Source organism: Artemia franciscana, chromosome 7, assembly GCF_032884065.1.
Source record: "Artemia franciscana chromosome 7, ASM3288406v1, whole genome shotgun sequence".
Taxonomy (NCBI): Eukaryota; Metazoa; Arthropoda; class Branchiopoda; order Anostraca; family Artemiidae; genus Artemia; species Artemia franciscana.
Genome location: NC_088869.1, coordinates 61,176,569 through 61,202,318, shown reverse-complemented (window position 1 = coordinate 61,202,318; position 25,750 = coordinate 61,176,569). Strand labels below are relative to the sequence as shown.

General features: G+C 33.9%; 1 protein-coding gene across 5 annotated transcripts in view; it reads right to left on the bottom strand.

The window, feature by feature from the left end:
- The window catches only part of LOC136029563 (uncharacterized), a 384,714-nt gene that overhangs the window by 20,928 nt on the left and 338,036 nt on the right, over positions 1-25,750 (bottom strand). For 3 of the 5 annotated variants that reach the window (XR_010618068.1, XR_010618069.1, XR_010618070.1), the window contains 2 exons: positions 20,806-21,051; positions 12,404-12,649 (listed from right to left, as the gene is read on the bottom strand). The exons of 1 other annotated variant lie outside the window; for it this stretch is intronic. The gene's annotated coding sequence lies outside the window, so the exon portion shown is untranslated. The remainder of the gene's footprint in view (positions 1-12,403; positions 12,650-20,805; positions 21,052-25,750) is intronic. One more of the 5 variants, XR_010618071.1, reaches the window with a different exon arrangement.

Genomic DNA, 25,750 nt, shown 5'->3' with positions numbered 1-25,750 from the left:
ACTACCATAATAGAATGTCTTGTCATGCCGTTTAAAGTGCTTTTTAATCATCAGCTAAATACAAATAGCTTCATATATACTTCAAATAATATTAAGCAAATTGAAAAGCAAATGTAATACTGTAATGTAGATTACAGTTCAAGATGTTTAATACTGTTCAATCGTAACTGGTAAAACGTAATCAGACCTTACCTTCCCCTGATGTGTCTTCAACATTTTTTGTCACTGGCCACAAAAACTCACTTGGGTAAAATTATGCCTTAAAAATTGCTAGTGTACAGAACAGGTATAATTTTTTTTTTAAAGCTGTCAGTAGTAAAATTCGACAGAATTTGAAAGCTGCCGACACTTTGGCTGCACAACTTGTGTTTTGACAGCTTTCCTTTTTTGAAAAAAAGGCGTAATTTCAGCTCTGGTATTTTGTACATTTTTGTACATTTTTGCACATTACACACTTTCTTGAGCCCTTTTCATTCCATATTTTGTTTTTAGAATCCCCCGCAAAGTTAATGTTTTCAATTTATTCTGACGGTCAGTTTTTACTACTTTTACAGCACTGAAAAACCTCTCGACATTGATATTTAAAAATAAAACGGTGGAAATAAATAATACTGCCGGTTTCAGGTTAGGATACAAATTCTGTTCCGGCAGCATTTTTTTTTCACCAATACCAAACACCAGCAGGTCACGGCATCCATTGTTTTGACGTTTTCAATATCGATGAGGCTCTGCCTCCTCCACTCCTGGTCGGTTTTGGTTCCGTCCCATGGGATCTGTCCATACTTCCTAACAAAAGGTAGCAGAGGCAGGCTGAAGTGATTGGGCTGACACTGGGTCAACCATTTCAGCATATTTGTAAATGTCGTTTTCGAAATGGAACCTTTTCTGTATCTATCCTACTGCTTTGATATGGAATGCCTGTGCAGCTTTGAGAACTACTTCGATTGAATCAGGGGGGACAGCCGTCTCTGACCTTGACGTACAGAGGGAATCTTGTCCGTTCGGACCCAAGTAAACGCTTTCAAGGGGAAGTTAAAACTTCCGATTGTTCACATCGATTTCTAAAGCACTAGTTGATTCCACATAGTCCTTCTGCAGGAAGTTCAATGCTGAGACCAATGTTTTAAGCTTTGTTTATACCCCAAAACTAGAAATATTTTGGTTTCAAGAGCTCAAATTGTGCTTAAATTTGAATTTGCGACAGAAGTGATTGTTATATTTGTAAAGAACATAAAAAAAAGACATCGAGTGGTATGTTCACTTTATTTGTAAGTCGAAAAAATAAACAACAAAAAATTTACCAATTATAGTATGAAGGTTCATGATTTTCCCCTGGGTACGTAGGCTTACCAAAAACACACAATCCATTTATTCCTACATGTGCCATTGTTTTTAACGGCTGTCGAATGGCTGTCAGTTTGTTTGTCTGTTAAGAACTAGGGTAATGAAACGGTAAGAGAGGTGTTCGAATAGTTATAGCCTACCTCTATTATTCAAGTCAGTACTTATAAAGCTGGCTACAAGTTCGAGTTCAAGTTTTTTTGATTTTACACAAAAATCGTAAACATCATACAAGTACTGTGGAGAAAAAGAATCGTACATACAATGCTTGTCAAAAAAAATTTACTACAGTAAGAACAACTACGTACCCTATAAAACTATCAAAATATATTATAACTTTATTTATCTGACCTATAAGAAAATGACATGCTATCTACCAATTAATCTTATGAAAAAACAACCCAAAAATGACAAACCATATGACTTCATTAATCGAGAACAGTCCAAGCAGAAATTATTGTTTGAAGCCCAAATCAGCATTGAACTGTTTCAAACAGTTCTTTGTTGCAAGTTTGTTACTTAGGACTCCTGTACATCTCAAAAACTGTGTGGTGTTAAAATTTTTTAAGCAACTGAAGAAGTTCTTCTCTGTGATTTTTAAGTTCAATTCGCAAGGAAACAGATCCTAAATCGAAATATCCTGCTTCTCTGATCAAGAAGATGATGGTGATGAACAAATTAAAGGAAAACCCCCAAAATTTCCCTAAAAGTCCATGGGGGAGGAAAAATCCCTAGAAAATCCCCAAATCCCTAAAAAAAAACTCTCGCCCCTAAAAGACTTAAAAAATCCCCATTTTAGGGGGGAAATCCCCATAGTGGAAACACTGGTCAGTATTGATCTAAGTTATTTTGTTATTCTGCTATTTTGTTATCAATACTTATTCCTGCTTTCAACGAATCAAGAGCGAAGAATAATATCGGATTAACTACGACATGCCTGTCTCTGACACAAAAGTCTTATCAAAATCGCGTGCATTGAGTGGCTGGCTTGTGACGTCAGATATATTGTTACTTGGAATTACTTCAGTTGAATGGTTATTTGGTCTTGAAATAGACTGGATTGACCGGTCCACACCTCGACTGCATGAATTTTCAGCTACAAAATTGGTATTAGCAGGAATGGATTTTTGACTGCTGATCATCGGGGATATACAGGGATCCCCCTTCCGATTTCCCCCTCCAACTCTCCCCAATGTCAACAAATCTTGTCAGGATTTGAAATAAGAGCTCTGAGACATGAAATGCTTCTAAATATCAAATTTCATTAAGATCAGGTCACTCGTTCTTAAGTTAAAAGTACCTAAATTTTTCTAATTTTTTTAAATTAACACCCCTCCCCCCAGCTCCTCCAAAGAGAAATAATCCGTTCCAATTATGTCAATCACGTATTTAGAACTTGTGCTTATTCTTCCAATCAAGTTTTACCCCAATCTCTCCACTCTAAGCATTTTCCAAGATTTCTGCTTCCCTCCTCCAACCCCCATATGTCCCCAGATCCAATTCGAGTCGAAAATAGAGCAACTGAGACATAAGATCCTTCTATATATATCAAGTTTCATTAAGATCCGATCACCTATTCGTAAGATACAAATACCCCAATTTTCACATTTTCCAAGAATTCCGTTTTCCCCCTTCAGCTCCCCCAATGTCAAAGGATCTGGTCAGAATTTAAAATTAGAGCTTTAAAATACAGGATCCTTCTAAATATCAAATTTCATTAAGATATGGTCACTCGTTCGTAAGTTACAAATACCTCATTTTACCGAATTACCCCCCCCCCCCAACTCCACCAAAGAGAGCAGATCCGGTCCGGTTATGTCAGTCACGTATCTTAGACAGGTTTTTATTCTTCCCATCCAGTTTCATCCTAATCTCTTCGCTTTAAGTATTTTCTAAGATTTCCGGTCCCCCCCCCCAATGACGCTGGATCCGGTTGAGATTTAAAATAAGAGATCTGAACTACGAGGTCTTTCTAAATATGAAGTTTCATGAAGGTCCGATAACTCCTTCGTCAGTTAAAAATACGTGATTTTTTCTATTTTTTCAGAACTAACCCCCCCCCCCCCAATAGAGCAGATCCGTTCTAATTATGTCAATCACGTATCTAAGACTTCTGCCTATTTTTCCCACCAAGTTTCATCCCGATCCCTCAAATCTAAGCGTTTTCCATGATTTTAGGTCCCCCCAAACTCCCCCCAATGTCACCAGATCCGGTCAGAAGTTAAAATAAGAGCATTGAGACACGATATCCTTCTAAATATCAAATTTCATTGAGATCCGATCACTCGTTTGTAAGTAAAAAATACCTCATTTTTCTATTTTTTTAGAATTACCCCCCCCCCCCCCCCAACTACCCCAAAAGAGAGCGGATCCGTTCCGGTTATGTCAATCATGTATCGACGACTTGTGCTTATTTTTCCCACCTAGTTTCATCCTGATCCCTCCACTCTAAGCGTTTTCCAAGATTTTAGGTTTCCCCTTCCAACTCCCCCCAAAGTCACCAGATCCGGTCAGGATTTAAAATAACCCTTCTGAGACACGATATCCTTCCAAATATCAAATTTCATTAAGATATGATCAACCGTTCGTAAGTAAAAAATACTTCGTTTTTTCTATTTTTTTCCGAATTAACCGCTCCCCCAATCCCCCCCCACAGATAGTCAAATCGGGAAAACAGAGGGTCAAATCCGGTCCCTGATACGCTTGCCAAATTTCATCGTCCTAGCTTACCTGGAAGTGCCTACAAAAGCAAAACCGGGACCGACAGACTGACAGACAGACCGACAGAATTTGTGATTGCTATATGTCACTTGGTTAATACCAAGTGCCATAAAAATGATCATTAATGAAAAGAAAATGCTTGATGGGTGTTTTTATGGATGGATAAATACAGAATTTGGGGATTGTATATAATATTTTTTTCCTCTGTTTGAGTCAGAAAGAGCCGCCCTTAAGATACAGACCGGTAATATAGAATTTAGTTGCTTAGGTAGGAAGGAAGGAGTGCAAAGACAGGGAATAGGGCTGATCTTCTTAAAATCGAGACCGTCAAATCCAAGTTTCAGGTAAAAAATTATCTAATAAAAAATGAAACTGTGTTAATGACATACCTGTAAAAAGAATGTCGAATTTGAAACTTGCTACCCGGATTATGCCCAATTCTTTAAGAATGACCCCAGAATGACAAAGGCAATAAAAAAAAAATTTGAAATTACTAAAAATACTTTAGCGTGAAGAGCGAGGTACTGTGAAGGGGACGGACCCTCTTGTATACGTAATAATTTCTGTCCGTTTATTGTTTTAATGCTGCTCCCTACTTCCAGCTACATGATATCCTTCCAAACATCAAATTTCATTAAGATCCGATCACCCATTCGTAAGTTAAAAATACCTCAATTTTTCTAATTTTTCAGAATTACCCCCCCTCCCATCTACCCCAAAGCGAGCGGATCCGGTCCGGTTATGTCAGTCATGTATCTAGGACTTGTGTTTATTTTTCCCACCAACTTTCATCCCGATCCCTCCACTCTAAGTGTTTTCCAAGATTTTAGGTTTCCCCCTCCCAACCCCCCAACCCCAACGTCACCAGATCCGGAAGTGTATAGACGTTTTCAGGGGGATTTTTTTTTGTTTAGGGGGATATATGAGGAGGGGCTACGTGGGAGGATATTTCCTTGGAGAAACTTGTCATGGGGGAAGAGAATCTCAATGAAGGGGGCGCAGGGTTTTCTAGCAATATTTGAAAAAAACAGTGAAAAAAATAAATATGAAAAGTTTTTTCTACTGAAAGAAAGGAGCAGCATTAGAACTTAAAACGAACAAAAATTATTACGCATAAAAGGGGTTTACCTCCTCGTTATACCTCAGTCTTTACGCTAAAGTATTTTCAGTAATTTCAAATATTTATTCTACGACCTTTGTGATTAAGAGGTCATTCTTAGGGAATTGGGACAAAATTTAAGCTTTAGGGTAAAGAGTAAGCGATCGACGAGGGTTGAGCCCCCTCATACACGCAATAAAAACATACGAATATAGAAGTTCGTTACGTAAGTTAATTCTTAAATTACGTATATTTCTTACTAATGAAGATGTTCGGAAAATATTAAAAATTCTAGTTGGATTTTTAAGTAATCAAAAATTGGAGGGCAACTAGGCCTCCTCCCTCGCTCCTTTTTTTCAAAATCTTCCGATTAAAACTATGAGAAAGCCATTTAGTAAAAAAAATTAATATGCAAATGTCGTTTTAATTATTAAAGTGGGAAGAGCCAAGATCAAAACATGCATTAATTCAAAAACGTCCAGTAATTAAATAAAAAACAAGTGTTTTTTAAATGAAAGTAAGGAGTAAAATTAAAACTTAAAACGAACGGAAATTACTCCGTATATTAAAAGGGCTTTTCCTCGTCAACAGCCCCCTCTTTACACTAAAGTTTCTTACTGTTTTAAAAATAGAGTTAAGAGAAAGAGCTTTTAATAGAGTTAAGGATTTTTATTACTTTTTAAAATTAACAAGAACTTTTGTAAGGAAAACAGGGAACAAAAGACGTTTTCGAATAAAGAGAAACTTCAAAATATCATTGGAGCCAAATAAGATAGAAGAAAAGAGTTAGAAGTAGTCGATAGAAATTGCTTTGTCTAAGGAGATGGTACGTAAACCTTACTTTTCCGACTAAAATCCTATAGCGCTTACTGAATAACTGTAGCTCTGATGAAGCCAAAATTACTCAAATGCAGTAAAAATAATCAAATTACTGCTGCCAAAATTCCAAAATTACTGCAACAAAATGCAACGTTATATTTTTTGCATGGATTTAAAAGTCTTTGATCAGTCTTTATCACTTTATGTAAATTAACTATGTTTGAATAGTATAGTTGGTAGTTCAGGCACTTTGGCACAGGTAGTTCAGGATTTGGTAAAGATACGTCTAGTTGCCATAGCTATAAGCTAGGCATAGCTAAGGACAGGGCCGTGTCAAAGGGGGAGGGGAGTACACAGTTTGAGCCCCCCTCCTAAAATTTTGCCACATGTAAAAAGTAACAAAAATACATTTTAACAAATTTTTTTTTATATTTTACAAATATTTTTTTTGTAGGTTTTTTTTTTACAATTAGCCAAGACTTGATGCCCACCACTATTCAATTTTAATTCAAAAACCAACAGACTCGGTTGAAGTTTTAATTTCCCGGCATACTGATAATTTTACAGTATCAAAACCGTAATCATTCATTTACTTCATCAAAGCCAACATAATACCAACACAATAAAAAGAAAATTTTTAAAGACACATTAAAAATTTATTTATACGCATTTTTGTTATGTTTTTGTGAGAGTCGTACAAAATTTCAGAAGTTTGGGTCAAATCTAGTCTCATTTTCTGGATAAAGCAGGAAAGAAGACGAATTGTTTATATGAATATTTGTTATGTTTTCAGTTCAGTTTCAGTTCAACAATCATTATCAGTTCAGCAGCTAATATAGCATACATTAAAAAATAAACTAAAAAAATGAAAAGATATTTACTGTTTTACTTCGGCAGCATCTTTCAGATACGGTATATGTATTTTGTTCCTTCCTTTTTTTACCTGTACATTTTTATCAAAATTCTGAGTAATGCTAAAATTTTCTGTTTTCTAAAAAAAAATGTCCACAACTTATCCTTTTAAGAAATTAAATTTTAAAACAAGCTTTTTACTGAAAATAAGGAGAAATAATTAGAAATAGAAACAAACAGAAATTATTTTGGTCGAGGGGAGGGGGTTATGTGGGAGGATCTTTCTTGGAGGAATATGTCATGGGGGGGAGATAAATTCGATGAAGGGGGCGCAGGATTTTCTAGCATTATTATAAAAAAAAAACAATGAAAAAATAAATATGAAAAAGTTTTTTCAACTGAAAGTATGGAGCAACTTTAAAACTTAAAACGAACAGAGATTATTACGCATATGAGGAGTTCATCTCCTCCTAAAAACCTTGCTCTTTACTCTAAAATATTTTTAAGTAATTTCAACTATTTATTTAAAGGCATTTCTGATTTAGAGGTCATTCTTAAAGAGTTGGGACAAAATTTAAGCTTTAATGTAAAGAGTGAGGTATTAACGAGAGGACAAACCCCTCTCATATACATTATAAAAATATGAGAATATAAAAGTTCGTTACGTAAGTTAATTCTTAAGTTACGTGTATTTTTTACTAATAAAAAAGGTCGTTAAAAATTTAAAGTTCTAGTTGCCTTTTCAAGTAACTAAAAAATTGGAGGACAATTAGGCCTCCTCCCCCACCCCTTTTTTCTCAAAATCGTCTGGTCAAAACTAAGAGAAAACCATTTAGCCAAAAAAGAATTAATATACAAATTTCATTTTAATAATTTATGTGCGAAGAGCCAAAATCAAACATGCATTAATTCAAAAACATTCAGAAATTAAATAAAAAAAAAAACTAGTTTTTTTAACTGAAAGTAAGGAGCAACATTAAAACTTGAGAAAAAAAGATATTACTCCGTGTATGACTTACTGTTTTACTACTGTAAATGACTACTGTATGACTTACTGTATGACTACTTTAAATTTTTTTACTGTTAAAAAAGTAGGATTGAGGGAAGAGTCAAACTTTAGCGCAAAGAGCGGGGCGTCGAGAAGGGAACAGTCCCTTTCAAACATGGAGTAATTTCCGTTCATTTTAAGTTTTAATGACGCTCCTTACTTTTAGTCAAAAAAACTTTTTTTTTAAATTTAGTTATATTAATAAACCAATCTTTGTCTCTCTCTCTCACTAATAAGGCTAAAAGCTCAGCATAAACGCCATCTAGGTCAAACTAATGGTATTTGCTATTGAATGGAAATATAGCTCACTCCATATATTTGATATTTTCCTTTACTTATGTTTTATTTGTATTTCTCGTCTTGTGTCACTGATCTGTGAGCTTATCAACAGAAACATTCATTCATATAATTGTATATTATCTTTCTTCATTAAGGCAAAAGAATAAACAAAAATAAATTAAAATCTATTATATTTCCGACTGGTTAGATATACTTTATTTTCTTTTGGCAATTGATCCTGAATTAATGCCCACTTAGCCACTCTCAACTTTCCATCATCGTCATTAATAATGAAAAAGCTTTTACCATCATGGTTGCGCCGTCAAACACTATCTAGTAAAGAATATATTCTAGCCCATCGTAAACAAAAATTTAAAATACATTTAAAAAAGTTAAGCAAAGAACAATTACCGATTTAAGCTGGTCCATGAATGGTAACTGTTATGTCGGATAACATACTTTATACTTTACTGGCAACTTTGACATTGTAATGTTAATAAGTGGAGCCAAAACGTTCAAAAATCACATTTAGCTTATTTTGATATCCAGTTTAGATGGATATATGCACTAAATTGCTATAGCAACTCCTACGGCAACGTCAGGAGTTGCAGCATCCTTAAAATGAATTTAAGTTTCAACTGATTACTAAAAGCCATATTTTAATTGCAGTTCTAAGTTTCTTTACATCCAACCTTAAATTTTCTGAAAATCAACAAGTTTTTATTGTTATGTAGATATGGTTGTGTTAGTATGCAGAGAATAAGCAAAATAAAAAAAAAAAACGTTCTACAAAAACCATTGGGTTTTCACTTAGAATCAACTTTAGAATTTTCTTGGCTAAATCTAGATGGGGATAGTTAATTTTCAATTTTTAGTCGTGAGGGCGCATCAGTGATGTCAAATTTAGAGACGACTGTATGACTCCGGTACCATCGAGGCAGACGCAGCAAATACTTGCAATATTTAAAATTTCCTGGGCGTATTTTCTTTGTATCCTTCTTAAGAAGAAGGAAAGCAAAACCATAACGGTAAAAAACAGCAGGGGCACCAAAACTAGAATAAAGACGGCATAGTCCTTTTCGGTTATACCGACCACGATTTGGTGAAATTTTTCCGTAACCAACACGCATACTTTTCACCACGCTGGACGTAATAGCGGAGCAAGTAGACGAAAGTGACGTGGAAAAAGAGAGACCCAACCATTTAATACTTGCTGAACATGGTATAGTTGAAGAACCCAAGCAAAGAGGTGATGCTGGTGGAGGACTCCCAAAACACAAGCAAACTCACATTTTGAGGCATTAACTGAAAGGCCTACAGTGGATAGTGCGGCTGAAAGCCGGTCAAAGTTGGTAATTAGACTATGTTTGTAATTAGTTTGTAATATGTATGTTGTAATATGTTTGTAATTAGACTATGTTGGTAATTAGTGATAGGACGGTAATTAGAGCAAGCACTGGGGTCCTTACCCCTCTTAACTATGGGAGATATATACACCAGGACAAAAAACTCAGGACAATCGTGAGCAACAAACTTGAAGCAAAGACCATATCTCGGATATCTATCCGAGTTGAACTTGTACATACAGATGTTGCAATAAGTGGAAAGGCACTTTAATAGATGATAATAACTGGGACAATGTCAATACATAAAGTGGAACATTTGTATTTTCCCAATTTAACTTTGAGAACCACTTGGCAGAGTTACGTTGCACAAAGCTAACCATGGAGCAGGATAGTTGGCACGTGATCGGTAAATGATCGTCGTCAATTTTACGAGTCGTCCACATTAACTATTGATGAAAGTAGAGCTGAATCTTACACAATTAAATGATAAAGGTTGCAAGTAAGACCATCACGATTGTGAATATAAGTAAATAGAAGATCTTCTATTTAGAAGATCTGGAATTCTCCGGGTAGTGAATCGAGAAAGACGTCAGATCGTCAAGATCTGACCAGATCATGGGGAATCCTCCCACGTACCCCCCCTCCTCAGAAAAATCCCCCAGAACACGTCTGAATAATTCCCAATAACCAATGCTATATGTAAACAGTGGACAAAGTTCATAACTTACAGCCCATCCCCCAGGGACTCTAGAGGATTAAGTCATCGTCAAAGACATAGTTATTAGATTTTTGACTATGCTGAACAAAATGGCTATTTCAAAATTTTGATCGTTAGATTTTTTGAAAAACATGAGCGTGGGAGGGGGACTAGTTGACCTCTAGTTATTTTGGTAATTTAAAAAGGGCACTAGAACTTATATTTTCTGTTCAAATAAGCCCTCTTGTGACATTCTAGGACCACTGGGTTGATACGATCTCCCTTAAAAAAGGAGCCTACAATAAAAACGCATCCATGATCTTTCATCTGGCAAAAATACAAAGTTCTACTTTAGAATCTTAAAAAGGGCACTAGAACTTCTGATTTCGAATTAAATTAGCCCACTCTGAAGTTATGCGACAACCCCTTCTATATGAAGTGCCTCTCGTGATGAATAAGCCCTCTCGTGATATTTCAAGATGGGTTTATACTATCACCCTTGAAAAAATAAATAAATGAAATAAACACGCATCCGTGATCTTTCTTCTGGCAAAAATACAAAATTCCACGTATTTGCATATAGGAGCTAGAAACTTCTACAGCAAGGTTCTCTGATACACTAAATCTGATGGTGCAATTTTCATGAAGATTCTATGACTTCTAGAAATTTTTCCCTTTTTTTTCAAAAAGGCAAGTTTTCAGGTTCGTAACTTTTGATGGGTAAGACTAAACTTGCCTTAAATGATTGCCTCTCAGTTAAATTGCCTTAACTGATTGAATACTTGATGCATTTTACTTTTGAAAATACTCTGTAATTATTAGATTCTTATTTTTAAGTTGAACTATGATTCGAATAAAATTGCTAAAGTTTAGGTTAAGTTTAAGAGGGTAGCTTTAAAAAGTAAAAAGGGCATTTTGACTAAATCAAAAGCTACCAAATATTTTGTCTCTTAGACTCTTTATCTTGTTTCTAGACACAATTTTCTGTATAAAGGGAGAACATGATTCAAGAAATAATGCTCAATCTGAAGTGCTGTGTAATTGTTTTTTCCAAATTGATATTTTATTGTTTTTTGTTTTCAAAACTAAATTTTCTATTTGTTATTGTCGAAACTATTTTATTGTCTCAAAACTAAAAATTAAGCAATTATTTAGCCGAGAACTTCCTTTGGTAATACCGTAATTATTTTCCATTGACTTTTCTGCTAATTGCAACCACTCTTTTTATACTGAGAGTCATGAAAACAAAGAAAATGTTTTTTTCTCTTTTGTTTAATAAACTTCTTTTAATATTTTCGTATAATTTCCTTTTCTTGGTCTATTTATTTCACTTTTGATTCACTATGTACAATCATATAATTAAAACATTTTTTGATGCAAGCCCTCTTGGCGGAGCGGTTAGCGTGCTTGAATGAAATTGGACAGCGATGACTGGACAACTTTCAAGCAGTAAGTCTTGTAAGTCGTTCGCGCCTCTATGGGGCCATTTTTTTTTATTCCGTTATCTAAGAAATCCCACTTTTTTCAAAAAATTGCCACGATTCCCAATGATTAGTCATTATATTCCTGGTTAGTTTCAAATATTGTTGAAGTCAATAGTGTTGATATCTGCCACTTGATAACAGCGCAACTTATATTGTAAGATAATTAAATTTACACTCAATATAGACACAAAAGCAAGGATTGCTTATCACCCAAGCAAAATACACAGCAACAAAACAATAAGACTATATCAGGTAAATGATTGCTTACGTTAATTTTATCAGTATTTATCCTGTAAATTCTTTATTTAATTGAAAAATTCTGCATTTCCATTTTATTACTAACAGTTTAGGAAGAAGACTATTGGAGCATAGATGATGTTCAAGTAAAATTATAGTGATTATACTAGAATTTGAGCATGAATTTATTAAAGCACCCAAAGCCTTGAACTACAGAAAAGCAGAACAAAATGACACAAAAGTCCTTAAAGATGGACTCAAACAAAAAAAAAAAACTTTGCAGAAACAAGGAATTGGGAGACTAGTTGTGTTTCAAGACGGTAAATCTTTTTCATAGTTTCAAGTGAAGAATATCAATGCATTATGGACAATAAGTCTCCATGGACTTATACTAGAGTTTGTTCAGATTTTTTTATTGCATTACTATGTCCTTTACTTTTCCGACTAAATACATTACGTGGCTATATTCACTTGACTTACTTTGACTTGAGTCTCCTGCCGAGTGCTGATTGACCTAAAGAGTCACATCTGCCTCCTCCATCCGTTCCGGTCGATGGCGAGTATTTGCGCTTTACCCGGTCTGATGTTTGCCATCATTAGGAAATCGGAGAGGCTGTCGGACCAACATTTCTTTGGTCGGCCGCGCGATTGCTTCCAACCAGTTTATATAGGGTCGAAGTCGTAGATCGTCTTTGCGGGTAGATGTGGTGGCATTCGAAGCAGGTTCTAAGTTCAAGGGATAATATATTCAGGAACAGTTATTTTTAAAAAGAAATAAAACAACTTGATGTAGCTTGAGCTAGGCTCACATTTACACCATCTAACGACCTTGGAAATAAATCCAAGAATGATTTCTTTCTAATCTGGTAGAAACCCCCGGACCCCTAGCAATGCCCCCTATTATTCTAACAGATGGAACTTTTGGTGCTTGTCTTGTTCTCCCTTAACACGGAACATTACCTCTTACATCATGTTCTCCCTTTACACAGAGCATTGAGTCCAGAAACAATATAAGGATCCTAAGAGACTAAAATCTTTAGTACTATAAGGGTAAAAACTCCTTAGAATCTACAAATGAAAAGAATTTCCCTTAAAAAGCTTTCAAAACTCCTAACTTTAGACAACCCTCCTAAACTGGAAATACTGTTCCTAGACGAAGGAATAAGGGCAATAAGAGAAAGGAGACTCAAGGGCATTTTTAAGGGCATTCTTAAGGACTTAAGGCACCAAAGACATCAAACAAAATTTCTCTCCCCTTGGACCCATCTAGGGCCTAAAGCCCAAATTTTCAAATATTTTTCTTTTTATTGTTTCAAAATTAGGAAGTTTTAGGTAGACTCCAATGCCTTGCCGGTTTCTTTTCGGCGACAAATAGAGGTGCCCAAAGGAAAACGGTGGCACGGCTCGGCTCGCCAGCAAGAAGTTTTAGCGCACAGCCGATTTTCCTCCGGTGGATTTTTTCTATCAAGATGGAGTTTAAAATATGTTCAAAATACGATGAGCGACATATCGTTCAAATCCAAACAAGCTGTAGAGGCCATTAAATCCCTTTGGAACTCAGAGCGCATGTACTACATAATGACAACCGTAAACTTGAGCAGAATGTGACGAAAGAAACAACAATCAATAGTCTGTAGGATCAAAATTTTTTTCAAACTTTTTAGTCTCTCACTTGTTAATAAAGGGTAGCGTTCACTTCCCTTTATTTTATAAAAATAAAAATAATTATTATAAAAATAATTGACGATTCCTTTGCCATGTCTGTGATTTTTCTTTTTATTCATAAAAAAATGGCAAATAATATTCCTTACTTTGTTTTCATTTTACTGGACAAATCACTTGGCAAAGAAATGTCCTAGAATTTGTTTTTGCTTGTATATTTATTTTAGTGTTACATAAAAAAAAGTTAGCTGATTTGCCAACGTTAAATTAAATGCAATGTGTAGCAATTAAATACGGGTAGTTGGCATAGCTATTAGCTAGGCATAGCTAAGGACAGGGCCGTGTCAAAGGGGCAGGGGAGTACCCGGTTTGAGCCCCCCTCCTAAATTTTTGCCACTTGTAAAAAAGTAACAAAAATACATATTAACACATTTTTTTATATTTTACAAAGTTTTTTTTTTGTAGGTTTTTTTTTACAATTAGCCAAGACTTGATGCCCACCACTATTCAATTTTAATTGAAAAACTAAAAGACTCGGTTGAAGTTTTAATTTCCCGGCATACTGATAATTTTACAGTATCAAAACCGTAATCATTCATTTACTTCATCAAAGCCAACATAATACCAACACAATAAAAAGAAAATTTTAAAAGACGCATCAAAAATTTATTTATATGCATTTTTGTTATGTTTTTGTGTGAGTCGTACATAATTTCAGAAGTTTGGGTCAAATCTAGTCTCATTTTCTGGATAAAGCAGGAAAGAAGACGAATTGTTTATATGCATATTTGTTATGTTTTCAGTTCAGTAATCATTATCAGTTCAGCAGCTAATGTAGCATGCATTAAAAATAAACTAAAAGATGAAATGATGTTTACTGTTTTGCTTTGGCAGCATCTTTCAAATACGGTATATGTATTTTGTTCCTTCCTCTTTTTTTTATCTTATTTTTGGCTTGGTAGCAGTTTCGGTTTATGCCGATACAAAGCCGTCAATAATTAAACGGAGGAAAAGGGTCATAAAAATTCTGAATAATACTAAAATTTCCTGTTTTCTAAAAAAAAAAAAAAATTCCACAAGTTATCCTTTAAAGAAATTAAATTTTAAAACAAGCTTTTTACTGAAATATAAATATTATTATTTTATTGAAATAAAAATTATTATAAATAGATGGAGAAGTAAGGAGAAATAATTAGAAATAGAAATAAAATAGAAATAAATAATTGCCAGTCAAAAACATTTAATTCAGCCTTCAATCAAATTTCCAAAAAACTTCATCCCCGTGTTTTTATCCAAGAGACCCAATATTCCTCAGCCGTTATCCGAGAAATAATACAAATTTATTTAAAACCGTATCAAATTTATCAAAATCGTAATCATTCATTTACTTCATCAAAGCCAACATAATACCAACACAATAAAAAGAAAATTTTAAAAGACGCATCAAAAATTTATTTATATGCATTTTTGTAATGTTTTTGTGTGAGTCATAGATGGAGAAATAAGGAGAAATAATTAGAAATAGAAACAAACATAAATTATTTTGTATTTGAGAGGGGCTGTCCCTACCACAACTCTGTATGCTAAAGTTCTTTAAAAATACTACTCATTCAGATTCAACGGATTTTGTCAACAATTCTTTCTAAAGAATTGTGACAAAGGGACAGTCCTCTCATATACGGAATAATGTATGTTTGTTTTAAGTTTTAATCTTGATACCTGTACGGTATCAAAACCGTAATCGTTCAATAGCTTCATCAAAGCCAACATAATACATTTAAAAAATTGGATATTTATAGTTGTTTAAAATCTCAATGACATAACAAATTATCTAGAACCTTTTTACTTCAATATATTTCAGTCTTTTTTTTTCTTGTATGCGTTGTAGAAAGATAACAAAATCAGTTGGTTGGTCAAATAGCTAAGTGTTTTGCCAACATTCATTGAATGACAAAAAGTAAAAAGAACCAGTAAAAAGTAAGTAAAAAGTAAAAAGTAAAAAGAGCCAAACAAGAAAGATCTGAAACAAACAAGATTTTGAACTTGAAGGCTTTGTTTCCTAGTTATTCCGTACACAAAGCCCAAACAAGCTTGGCTTCGGGCTATTTGCTTGTTTTGTTTTGTTTAACAGTTCGGTGGTAACGAACTGTAATAAGGGGCGACCCGGCTCAATAGTAAACAAAACTCTAGAAAACGGAATTTTGATACTAAAAGATACATCAAAAGAATCGGATTTTTATGCTAATTTTAAATATATATAAATTTCATCAAATTTAGTCTTTTTCATCAAAAGTTACGAGCCTGAGAAAATTTGCCTTATTTTGGAAAATAGGGGGAAACACCCCCTATAAGTCTTAGAATCTTAACAAAAAATACACCATCGCATTCAGCGTATCAAAGAACTCTACTTTAAAAGTTTCAAGCTCATATCTACAAAAATGTGGAACTTCGTATTTTTTGCCAGAAGACCAATCACGGGTGCGTGTTTATTTGTTTTTTTGTTGTTTTTTCCCCCAGGGGTCATCGTATCGACCGAGTAGTCCTAGAATGTCGCAAGAGGGCTCATTCTAGTTGTTCTAGTTCAATTTGTTCTCATTCAAGCTCTAGCTGCCTTTTCAAGAAACTAAAAAATTGGAGGGCAACTAGGCTTCCACCCTTTTTTCTCAAAATCGTCTGATCAAAACTAAGAGAAAGCCATTAAAGAGAAAGCCATTAAAGAGAAAGCATTCTTTTTTAGCCAAAAAAGAATTAATATACAAATTTCATTTTAATAATTTATGTGTGGAGAGCCAAAATCAAACATGCATTAATTCAAAAACGTTCAGAAATTAAATAAAAAAAACTGTTTTTTTAACTGAAAGTAAGGAGCGAAATTAAAACTTAAAACGAACAGAAATTACTCCGTGTATGAAAGCGGCTGTTCCCTTCTCAACGGCCCGCTCTTTACGCAATTTTTTTTTACATTTTAATATAGTAGAATTGAGAGAAAGAGTCAAACTTTAGCGCAAAGAGCGGGGCGTCGAGAAGGGAACAGTCCCTTTCAAACACGGAGTAATTTCCGTTCATTTTAAGTTTTAATGTCGCTCCTTACTTTTAGTTAAAAAAACTTTTTTTTTAAATTTAGTTTACATTAATAAACCAATCTTTGTCTCTTTCTCACTAATAAGGCTAAAAGCTCAGCATCAACGCCATCTAAGTCAAACTAATGGTATTTGCCATTGAATGGAAATATAGCTCACTCCATATTTTTGATATTTTCCTTTACTTATGTTTTATTTGTATTTCTCGTCTTGTGTCACTGATCTGTGAGCTTATCAACAGACTCATTCATTCATATAATTGTATATTATCTTTCTTCATTAAGGCAAAAGAATAAACAAAAATAAATTAAAATCTATTATATTTCCGACTGGTTAGATATACTTTATTTTCTTTTGGCAAATTGATCCTGAATGAATGCCCACTTAACCTCTCTCAACTTTCCATCATCGTCATTAATAATGAAAAAGCTTTTACCATCATGGTTGCGCCGTCAAACACTATCTAGTAAAGAACATATTCTAGCCCATCGTAAACAAAAATTTAAAATACATTTAAAAAAGTTAAGCAAAGAACAATTACCGATTTAAGCTGGTCCATGAATGGTAACTGTTATGTCGGATAACATGATTTGTAAAACTTCATTGCAAATCATAAATTTATTAATTTGAAAAAAAAAACAGCCTGAAACATCTTGAAAATGGTATCATATCCAAATAAAAACTGCACTTGGAAACATCACAAATCTCATATAGAAGGGATATACAAGGGATATCACTTTTTTTGAAGAAAGATGCAGATGACTAAAGATGAATTATGTTTCAACACAGATAATAATCTGCATTGTACAAGCAGATTTAGATGGATATATGCACTAAATTGATATAGCAACTCCTACGACAACGTTAGGAGTTGCAGCATCCTTAAAATGAATTTAAGTTTCAACTGATTACTAAAAGCCATATTTTAATTGCAGTTCTAAATTTCTTTACATCCAACCTTAAATTTTCCGAAAATCAACAAGTTTTTATCGTTATGTAGATATGGTTGTGTTAGTATGCAGAGTATAAGCAAAATTAAAAAAAAAAAAAAACGTTCTGCTAAAGCCATTGGGTTTTCACTTAGAATCAACTTTAGAATTTTCTTGGCTAAATCTAGATGGCGATAGTTAATTTTCAATTTTCAGTCGTGAGGGCGCATCAGTGATGTCAAATTTAGGGACGACTGTATGATTCCGATACCATCGAGGCAGACGCAGCAAATACTTGCAATACTTAAAATATCCTGAGAGTATTTTCTTTGTATCCTTCTTAAGAAGAAGGAAAGCAAAACCATAACGATAAAAAACAGCAGGGGCACCAAAACTAGAATAAAGACGGCATAGTCCTTTTCGGTTATACCGACCACGATTTGGTGAAATTTTTCCGCAACCAACCCGCATACTTTTCAGCACGCTGGACGTAATAGCGGAGCAAGTAGACGAAAGTGACGTGGAAAAAGAGAGACCCAACCATTTAATACTTGCAGAACATGGTATAGTTGAAGAACCCAAGCAAAGAGGTGATGCTGGTGGAGGACTCCCAAAACACAAAAACTCACATTTTGAGGCATTAACTGAAAGACCTACAGTGGATAGTGCGGCTGAAAGCCGGTCAAAGTTGGTAATTAGACTATGTTTTGTCCGGCTAAGAAGCAGAACATCATCAGCATATGCAATGTGACTAATACCTAAATTATCATTGTAAAAAATTGACGGTTGGAGATACGCAGCTAAAACACATTTAAATATGCTCGGTGATAACACGGCACCTTGCCTAACGCTTTTTTTTTAACAGGAATATACTCCCCTACAGAACAATTCCACTTCACCCTAACTGAAGAATTAGCATACCAATACTTAAGATCTGGAAGATCTGGAATTCTCCGGGTAGTGAATCGAGAAAGACGTCAGATCGTCTAGATCTGACCAGATCATGGGAATCCTCCCATGTACGGACAAAGTTCATAACTTACAGCCCATCCCCCAGGGACTCTAGAGGATTAAGTCATCGTCAAAGACATAGTTATTAGATTTTTGACTATGCTGAACAAAATGGCTATTTCAAAATTTTGATCGTTAGATTTTTTGAAAAACATGAGCGTGGGAGGGGGACTAGTTGCCCTCTAGTTATTTTGGTCATTTAAAAAGGGCACTAGAACTTATATTTTCTGTTCAAATAAGCCCTCTTGTGACATTCTAGGACCACTGGGTTGATACGATCTCCCTTAAAAAAAGGAGCCTACAATAAACACGCATCCATGATCTTTCATCTGGCAAAAATACAAAGTTCTACTTTAGAATCTTAAAAAGGGCACTAGAACTTCTGTTTTCGTATTAAATTAGCCCACTCTGAAGTTATACGACAACCCCTTCTATACGAAGTGCCTCTCGTGATGAATAAGCCCTCTCGTAATATTTCAAGATGGGTTTATACTATCACCCTTGAAAAATAAATAAATGAAATAAACACGAATCCGTTATCTTTCTTCTGGCAAAAATACAAAATTCCACGTATTTGCATATAGGAGCTAGAAACTTCTACAGCAAGGTTCTCTGATACACTAAATCTGATGGTGCAATTTTCATGAAGATTCTATGACTTCTAGAAAATTTTTCCCTTTTTTTTCAAAAAGGCAAGTTTTCAGGTTCGTAACTTTTGATGGGTAAGACTAAACTTGCCTTAAATGATTGCATCTCAGTTAAATTACCTTAACTGATTGAATACTAGATGCATTTTACTTTTGAAAATACTCTGTAATTATTAGATTCTTATTTTTAAGTTGAACTATGATTCGAATAAAATTGCTAAAGTTTAGGTTAAGTTTAAGAGGGTAGCTTTAAAAAGTAAAAAGGGCATTTTGACTAAATCAAAAGCTACCAAATATTTTGTCTCTTAGACTCTTTATCTTGTTTCTAGACACAATTTTCTGTATAAAAGGAGAACATGATTCAAGAAATAATGCTCAATCTGAAGTGCTGTGTAATTGTTTTTTCCAAATTGACATTTTATTGTCTTTTGTTTTCAAAACTAAATTTTCTATTTGTAATTGTCAAAACTATTTTATTGTCTCAAAACTAAAAATTAAGCAATTATTTAGCCGAGAACTTCCTTTGTTAATACCGTAATTATTTTCCATTGACTTTTCTGCTAATTGCAACCACTCTTTTTATACTGAGAGTCATAAAAACAAAGAAAATGTTTTTTTCTCTTTTGTTTAATAAATTTCTTTTAATATTTTCGTATAATTTCCTTTTCTTGGTCTATTTATTTCACTTTTGATTCACTATGTACAATCATATAATTAAAACATTTTTTGATGCAAGCCCTCTTGGCGGAGCGGTAAGCGTGCTTGAATGAAATTGGACAGCGATGACTGGACAACTTTCAAGCAGTAAGTCTTGTAAGTCGTTCGCGCCTCTATGGAGCCATTTTTTTTTATTCCGTTATCTAAGAAATCCCACTTTTTTCAAAAAACTGCCACGATTCCCGATGATTAGTCATTATATTCCTGGTTAGTTTCAAATATTGTTGAAGTCAATAGTGTTGATATCTGCCACTTGATAACAGCGCAACTTATATTGTAAGATAATTAAATTTACACTCAATATAGACACAAAAGCAAGGATTGCTTATCACCCAAGCAAAATACACAGCAACAAAACATTAAGACTATATCAGGTAAATGATTGCTTACGTTAATTTTATCAGTATTTATCCTGTAAATTCTCTATTTAATTGAAAAATTCTGCATTTCCATTTTGTTACTAACAGTTTAGGAAGAAGACTATTGGAGCATAGATGATGTTCAAGTAAAATTATAGTGATTATACTAGAATTTGAACATAAATTTATCAAAGCACCCAAAGCCTTGAACTACAAAAAAGCAGAACAAAATGACACAAAGGTCCTGAAAGATGGACTAAAAAAAAAAAAAACTTTGCAGAAACAAGGAATTGGGAGACTAGTTGTGTTTCAAGACGGTAAATCTTTTTCATAGTTTCAAGTGAAGAATATCAATGCATTATGGACAATAAGTCTCCATGGACTTATACTAGAGTTTGTTCAGATTTTTTTATTGCATTACTATGTCCTTTACTTTTCAGACTGAATACATTACGTGGCTATATTCACTTGACTTACTTTGACTTGAGTCTCCTGCCGAGTGCTGATTGACCTAAAGAGTCACATCTGCCTCCTCCATCCGTTCCGGTCGATGTCGAGTATTTGCGCTTTACCCGCTTTGATGTTTGCAAACATTAGGAACTCGAAGAGGCTGTCGGACCAACATTTCTTTGGTCGGCCGCGCGATTGCTTCCAACCGGTTTATATAGGGTCGAAGTCGTAGATCGTCTTTGCGGGTAGATGTGGTGGCATTCGAAGCAGGTGCTATGTTCAAGGGATAATAAATTCAGGAATAGTTATTTTTAAAAAGAAATAAAACAACTTGATATAGCTTGAGCTAGGCTCACATTTACACCATCTAACGACCTTGGAAATAAATCCAAGAATGATTTCTTTCTAATCTGGTAGAAAACCCCGGACCCCAAGCAATGCCCCCTATTATTCTAACAGATGGAACTTTAGGTGCTTGTTTCGTTCTCCCTTAACACGGAACATTATCTCTTACATCATGTTCTCCCTTTACACAGAGCATTGAGTCCAGAAACAATATAAGGATCCTAAGAGACTAAAATCTTTAGTACTATAAGGGTAAAAACTCCCTAGAATCTACAAATGAAAAGAATTTCCCTTAAAAAGCTTTCAAAACTCCTAACTTTAGACAACCCACCTAAACTGGAAATACTGTTACTAGACGAAGGAATGAGGGCAATAAGAAAAAGGAGACTCAAGGGCATTTTTAAGGGCATTCTTAAGGACTTAAGGCACCAAGGACATCAAGCGAAATTTCTCTCCTCCTGGACCCATCTAGGGTCTAAAGCCCAAATTTTCAAATATTTATCTTTTTATTGTTTCAAAATTATGAAGTTTTAGGTAGACTCCAATGCCGTGCCGGTTTCTTTTCGGCGACAAATAGAGGTGCCCAAAGGAAAACGGTGGCGCGGCTCGGCTCGCCAGCAAGAAGTTTTAGCGCACTGCCGATTTTCCTCCGGTGGATTTTTTCTATCAAGATGGAGTTTAAAATGTGTTCAAAATACGATGAGCGACAGATCGTTCAAATCCAAACAATCTGTAGAGGCCATTAAATCCCTTTGGAACTCAGAGCGGATGTACTACATAATGACAACCGTAAACTTGAGCAGAACGTGACGAAAGAAACAACTAACAATAATCTGTAGGATCAAGATTTTTTTCAAACTCTTTAGTCTCTCACTTGTTAATAAAGGGTAGCGTTCGCTTCCCTTGCGTTTCCTAGCGTTCTTCTGATTTTGTTTTTATTTTACTGGACAAATCACTTGGCAGAGAAATGTCCTAGAATTATTTTTGCTTGTATATTTATTTTAGTGCTACATAAAAAAGGTAGCTGATTTGGCAATGTTAAATTAAATGCAACGTTATATTTTTTGCATGGATTTAAAAGTCTTTGATCAGTCTTTATCACTTTGTGTAAATTAACTATGTTTGAATAGTATAGTTGGTAGTTCAGGCACTTTGGCACAGGTAGTTCAGGATTTGGTAAGATACGTGTAGTTGCCATAGCTATTAGCTAGGCATAGCTATGGACAGGGCTGTGTCAAAGGGGCAGGGGAGTATCCGGTTTGAGCCCCCCTCTTAAATTTTTGCAACTTGTAAAAAAGTAACAAAACTACATATTAACAAAATTTTTTTATATTTTACAAATATTTTTTTTGAGGGTTTTTTTTTACAATTAGCCAAGACTTGATGCCCACCACTATTCAATTTTAATTCAAAAACCAACAGACTCGGTTGAAGTTTTAATTTCCCGGCATACTGATAATTTTACAGTATCAAAACCGTAATCATTCATTTACTTCATCAAAGCCAACATAATACCAACACAATAAAAAGAAAATTTTTAAAGACGCATTAAAAATTTATTTTTATGCATTTTTGTAATGTTTTTGTGAGAGTTGTACAAAATTTCAGAAGTTAGGGTCAAATCTAGTCTCATTTTCTGGGTAAAGCAGGAAAGAAGAAGAATTGTTTATATGAATATTTGTTATGTTTTCAGTTCAGTCTCAGTTCAACAATCAAGATCAGTTCAGCAGTTAATGTAGCATACATTAAAAATAAACTAAAAAAATGAAACGATGTTTACTGGTTTTACTTTGGCAGCATCTTTCAGATACGGTATATGTATTTTGTTCCTTCCTTTTTTTTTTACCTTTTTTTTACCTGTTTTTTTTTTGCTTGGTAGCAGTTTCGATTTACGACGATACGAAGCCGTTATTAATTAAACGGAGGAAAAGGATCATCAAAATTTTGAGTAATGCTAAAATTTTCTGTTTTCTAAAAAAAAAAATGTCCACAACTTATCCTTTAAAGAATTTAAATTTTAAAACAAGCTTTTTACTGAAAGTAAGGAGAAATAATTAGAAATAGAAACAAACAGAAATTATTTTGGTCGAGGGGAGGGGGTTATGTGGGAGGATCTTTCTTGGAGGAATATGTCATGGGGGGAGATAAATTCAATGAAGGGGGCGCAGGATTTTCTAGCATTATTATTAAAAAAACAATGAAAACATAAACTTGAAAAAGATTTTTCAACTGAAAGTAAGGAGCAACTTTAAAACTTAAAACGAACAGAGATTATTACGCATATGAGGGATTTATCTCCTCCTAAAAACCTCGCTCTTTACGCTAAAATAGTTTTAAGTAATTTCAACTATTTATTTTGCGGTCTTTCTGATTTAGGGGTCATTCTTAAAGAGTTGGGACAAAACTTAAGCTTTAGTGTAAAGAGTGAGGTATTAACGAGAGGACAAACCCCTCTCATATACATAATAAAAATATGAGAATATAAAAGTTCGTTACGTAAGTTAATTCTTAAGTTACGTATATTTTTTACTAATAAAAACGCTCGTTAAAAATTTAAAGTTCTAGTTGCCTTTTCAAGTAACTAAAAAATTGGAGGGGAACTAGGCCTCCTCCCCCACCCCTTTTTCCTCAAAATCGTCTGGTCAAAACTAAGAGAAAACCATTTAGCCAAAAAAGAATTAATATACAAATTTCATTTTAATAATTTATGTGAGAAGAGCCAAAATCAAACATGCATTAATTCAAAAACGTTCAGAAATTAAATAAAAAAAAACTAGTTTTTTTAACTGAAAGTAAGGAGCGACATTAAAACTTGAAAAAAAAGAAATTACTCCGTGTATGACTTACTGTTTTACTACTGTAAATGACTACTATATGACTTACTGTATTACTACTTAAAATTTTTTTTACTGTTAAAAAAGTAGGATTGAGAGAAAGAATCAAACTTTAGTGCAAAGAGCGGGGCGTCGAGAAGGGAACAGTCCCTTTCAAACACGGAGTAATTTCCGTTCATTTTAAGTTTTAATGTCGCTCCTTACTTTTAGTTAAAAAAAGTTTTTTTAAAAATTTAGTTTATATTAATAAACCAATCTTTGTTTCTCTCTCACTAATAAGGCTAAAACCTCAGCATCAACGTCATCCAAGTCAAACTAATGGTATTTGCCATTGAATGGAAATATAGCTCACTCCATATTTTTGATATTTTCCTTTACTTATGTTTTATTTGTATTTCTCGTCTCGTGTCACTGATCTGTGAGCTTATCAACAGACTCATTCATTCGTATAATTGTATCTTATCTTTCTTAATTAAGGCAAAAGAATAACAAAAATAAATTAAAATCTATTATATTTCCGACTGGATAGATATACTTTATTTTCTTTTGGCAAATTGATCCTGAATTAATGCCCACTTAGCCTCTCTCAACTTTCCATCATCGCCATTAATAATGACAAAGCTTTTACCATCATGGTTGCGCCGTCAAACACTATCTAGTAAAGAATATATTCTAGCCCATCGTAAACAAAAATTTAAAATACATTTAAAAAAGTTAAGCAAAGAACAATTACCGATTTAAGCTGGTCCATGAATGGTAACTGTTATGTCGGATAACATGATTGGTAAAACTTCATTGCAAATCATAAATTTATTAATTTGAAAAAAAAAAAAAAACAGCCTGAAACATCTTGAAAATGGTATCATATCCAAATAAAAACTGCACTTGGAAACATCACAAATCTCATATAGAAGGGATATATAAGGGATATCAATTTTTTTGAAGAAACATGCAGATGACTAAAGATGAATTATGTTTCATCACAGATAATAATTTTACTGAAAAGCCAAAGAAAATTGCAAATTGAATAACGATTTAAAAATATACTTTACTGGCAACTTTGACATTGTAATGTTAATAAGTGGAGCCAAAACGTTCAAAAATTACATTTAGCTTATTTTGATATCCAGTTTAGATGGATATATGCACTAAATTGATATAGCAACTCCTACGGCAACGTCAGGAATTGCAGCATCATTAAAATGAATTTAAGTTTCATCTGATTACCAAAAGCCATATTTTAATTGCAGTTCTAAATTTCTTTACATCCAACCTTAAATTTTCTGAAAATCAACAAGTTTTTATCGTTATATAGATATGGTTGTGTTAGTATGCAGAGTATAAGCAAAATTAAAAAAAAAAAAACGTTCTACTAAAGCCATTGGGTTTTCACTTAGAATCAACTTTAGAATTTTCTTGGCTGAATCTAGATGGCGATAGTTAATTTTCAATTTCAAAGACGATTTTAATTAAGAAGATTACTATGCAACAAAGTGGCGATGTCTGTCATTTTTTTTTCAAAAAAGATGATCTTCACCCGAAGAATGCTTAAATACCATAATTGATAAATTCTGAGATGGCCATTCAGTTTATAACTAATTTACTAGTTAATATCAAATTTAGACACATTACTAATTTTGTGTTGCTAGGACGGTGTGTATAGATCCAGCAGCCTTAGGTTTAACCTAAGTTTCATCACATTTAATAAAATCAGATCTAATTAAAGATTAAAATTTCTTTAGATCCAACCGGATTTTTTTTTTAATATAAACAATTCTTTTTTTAAAGCTCAG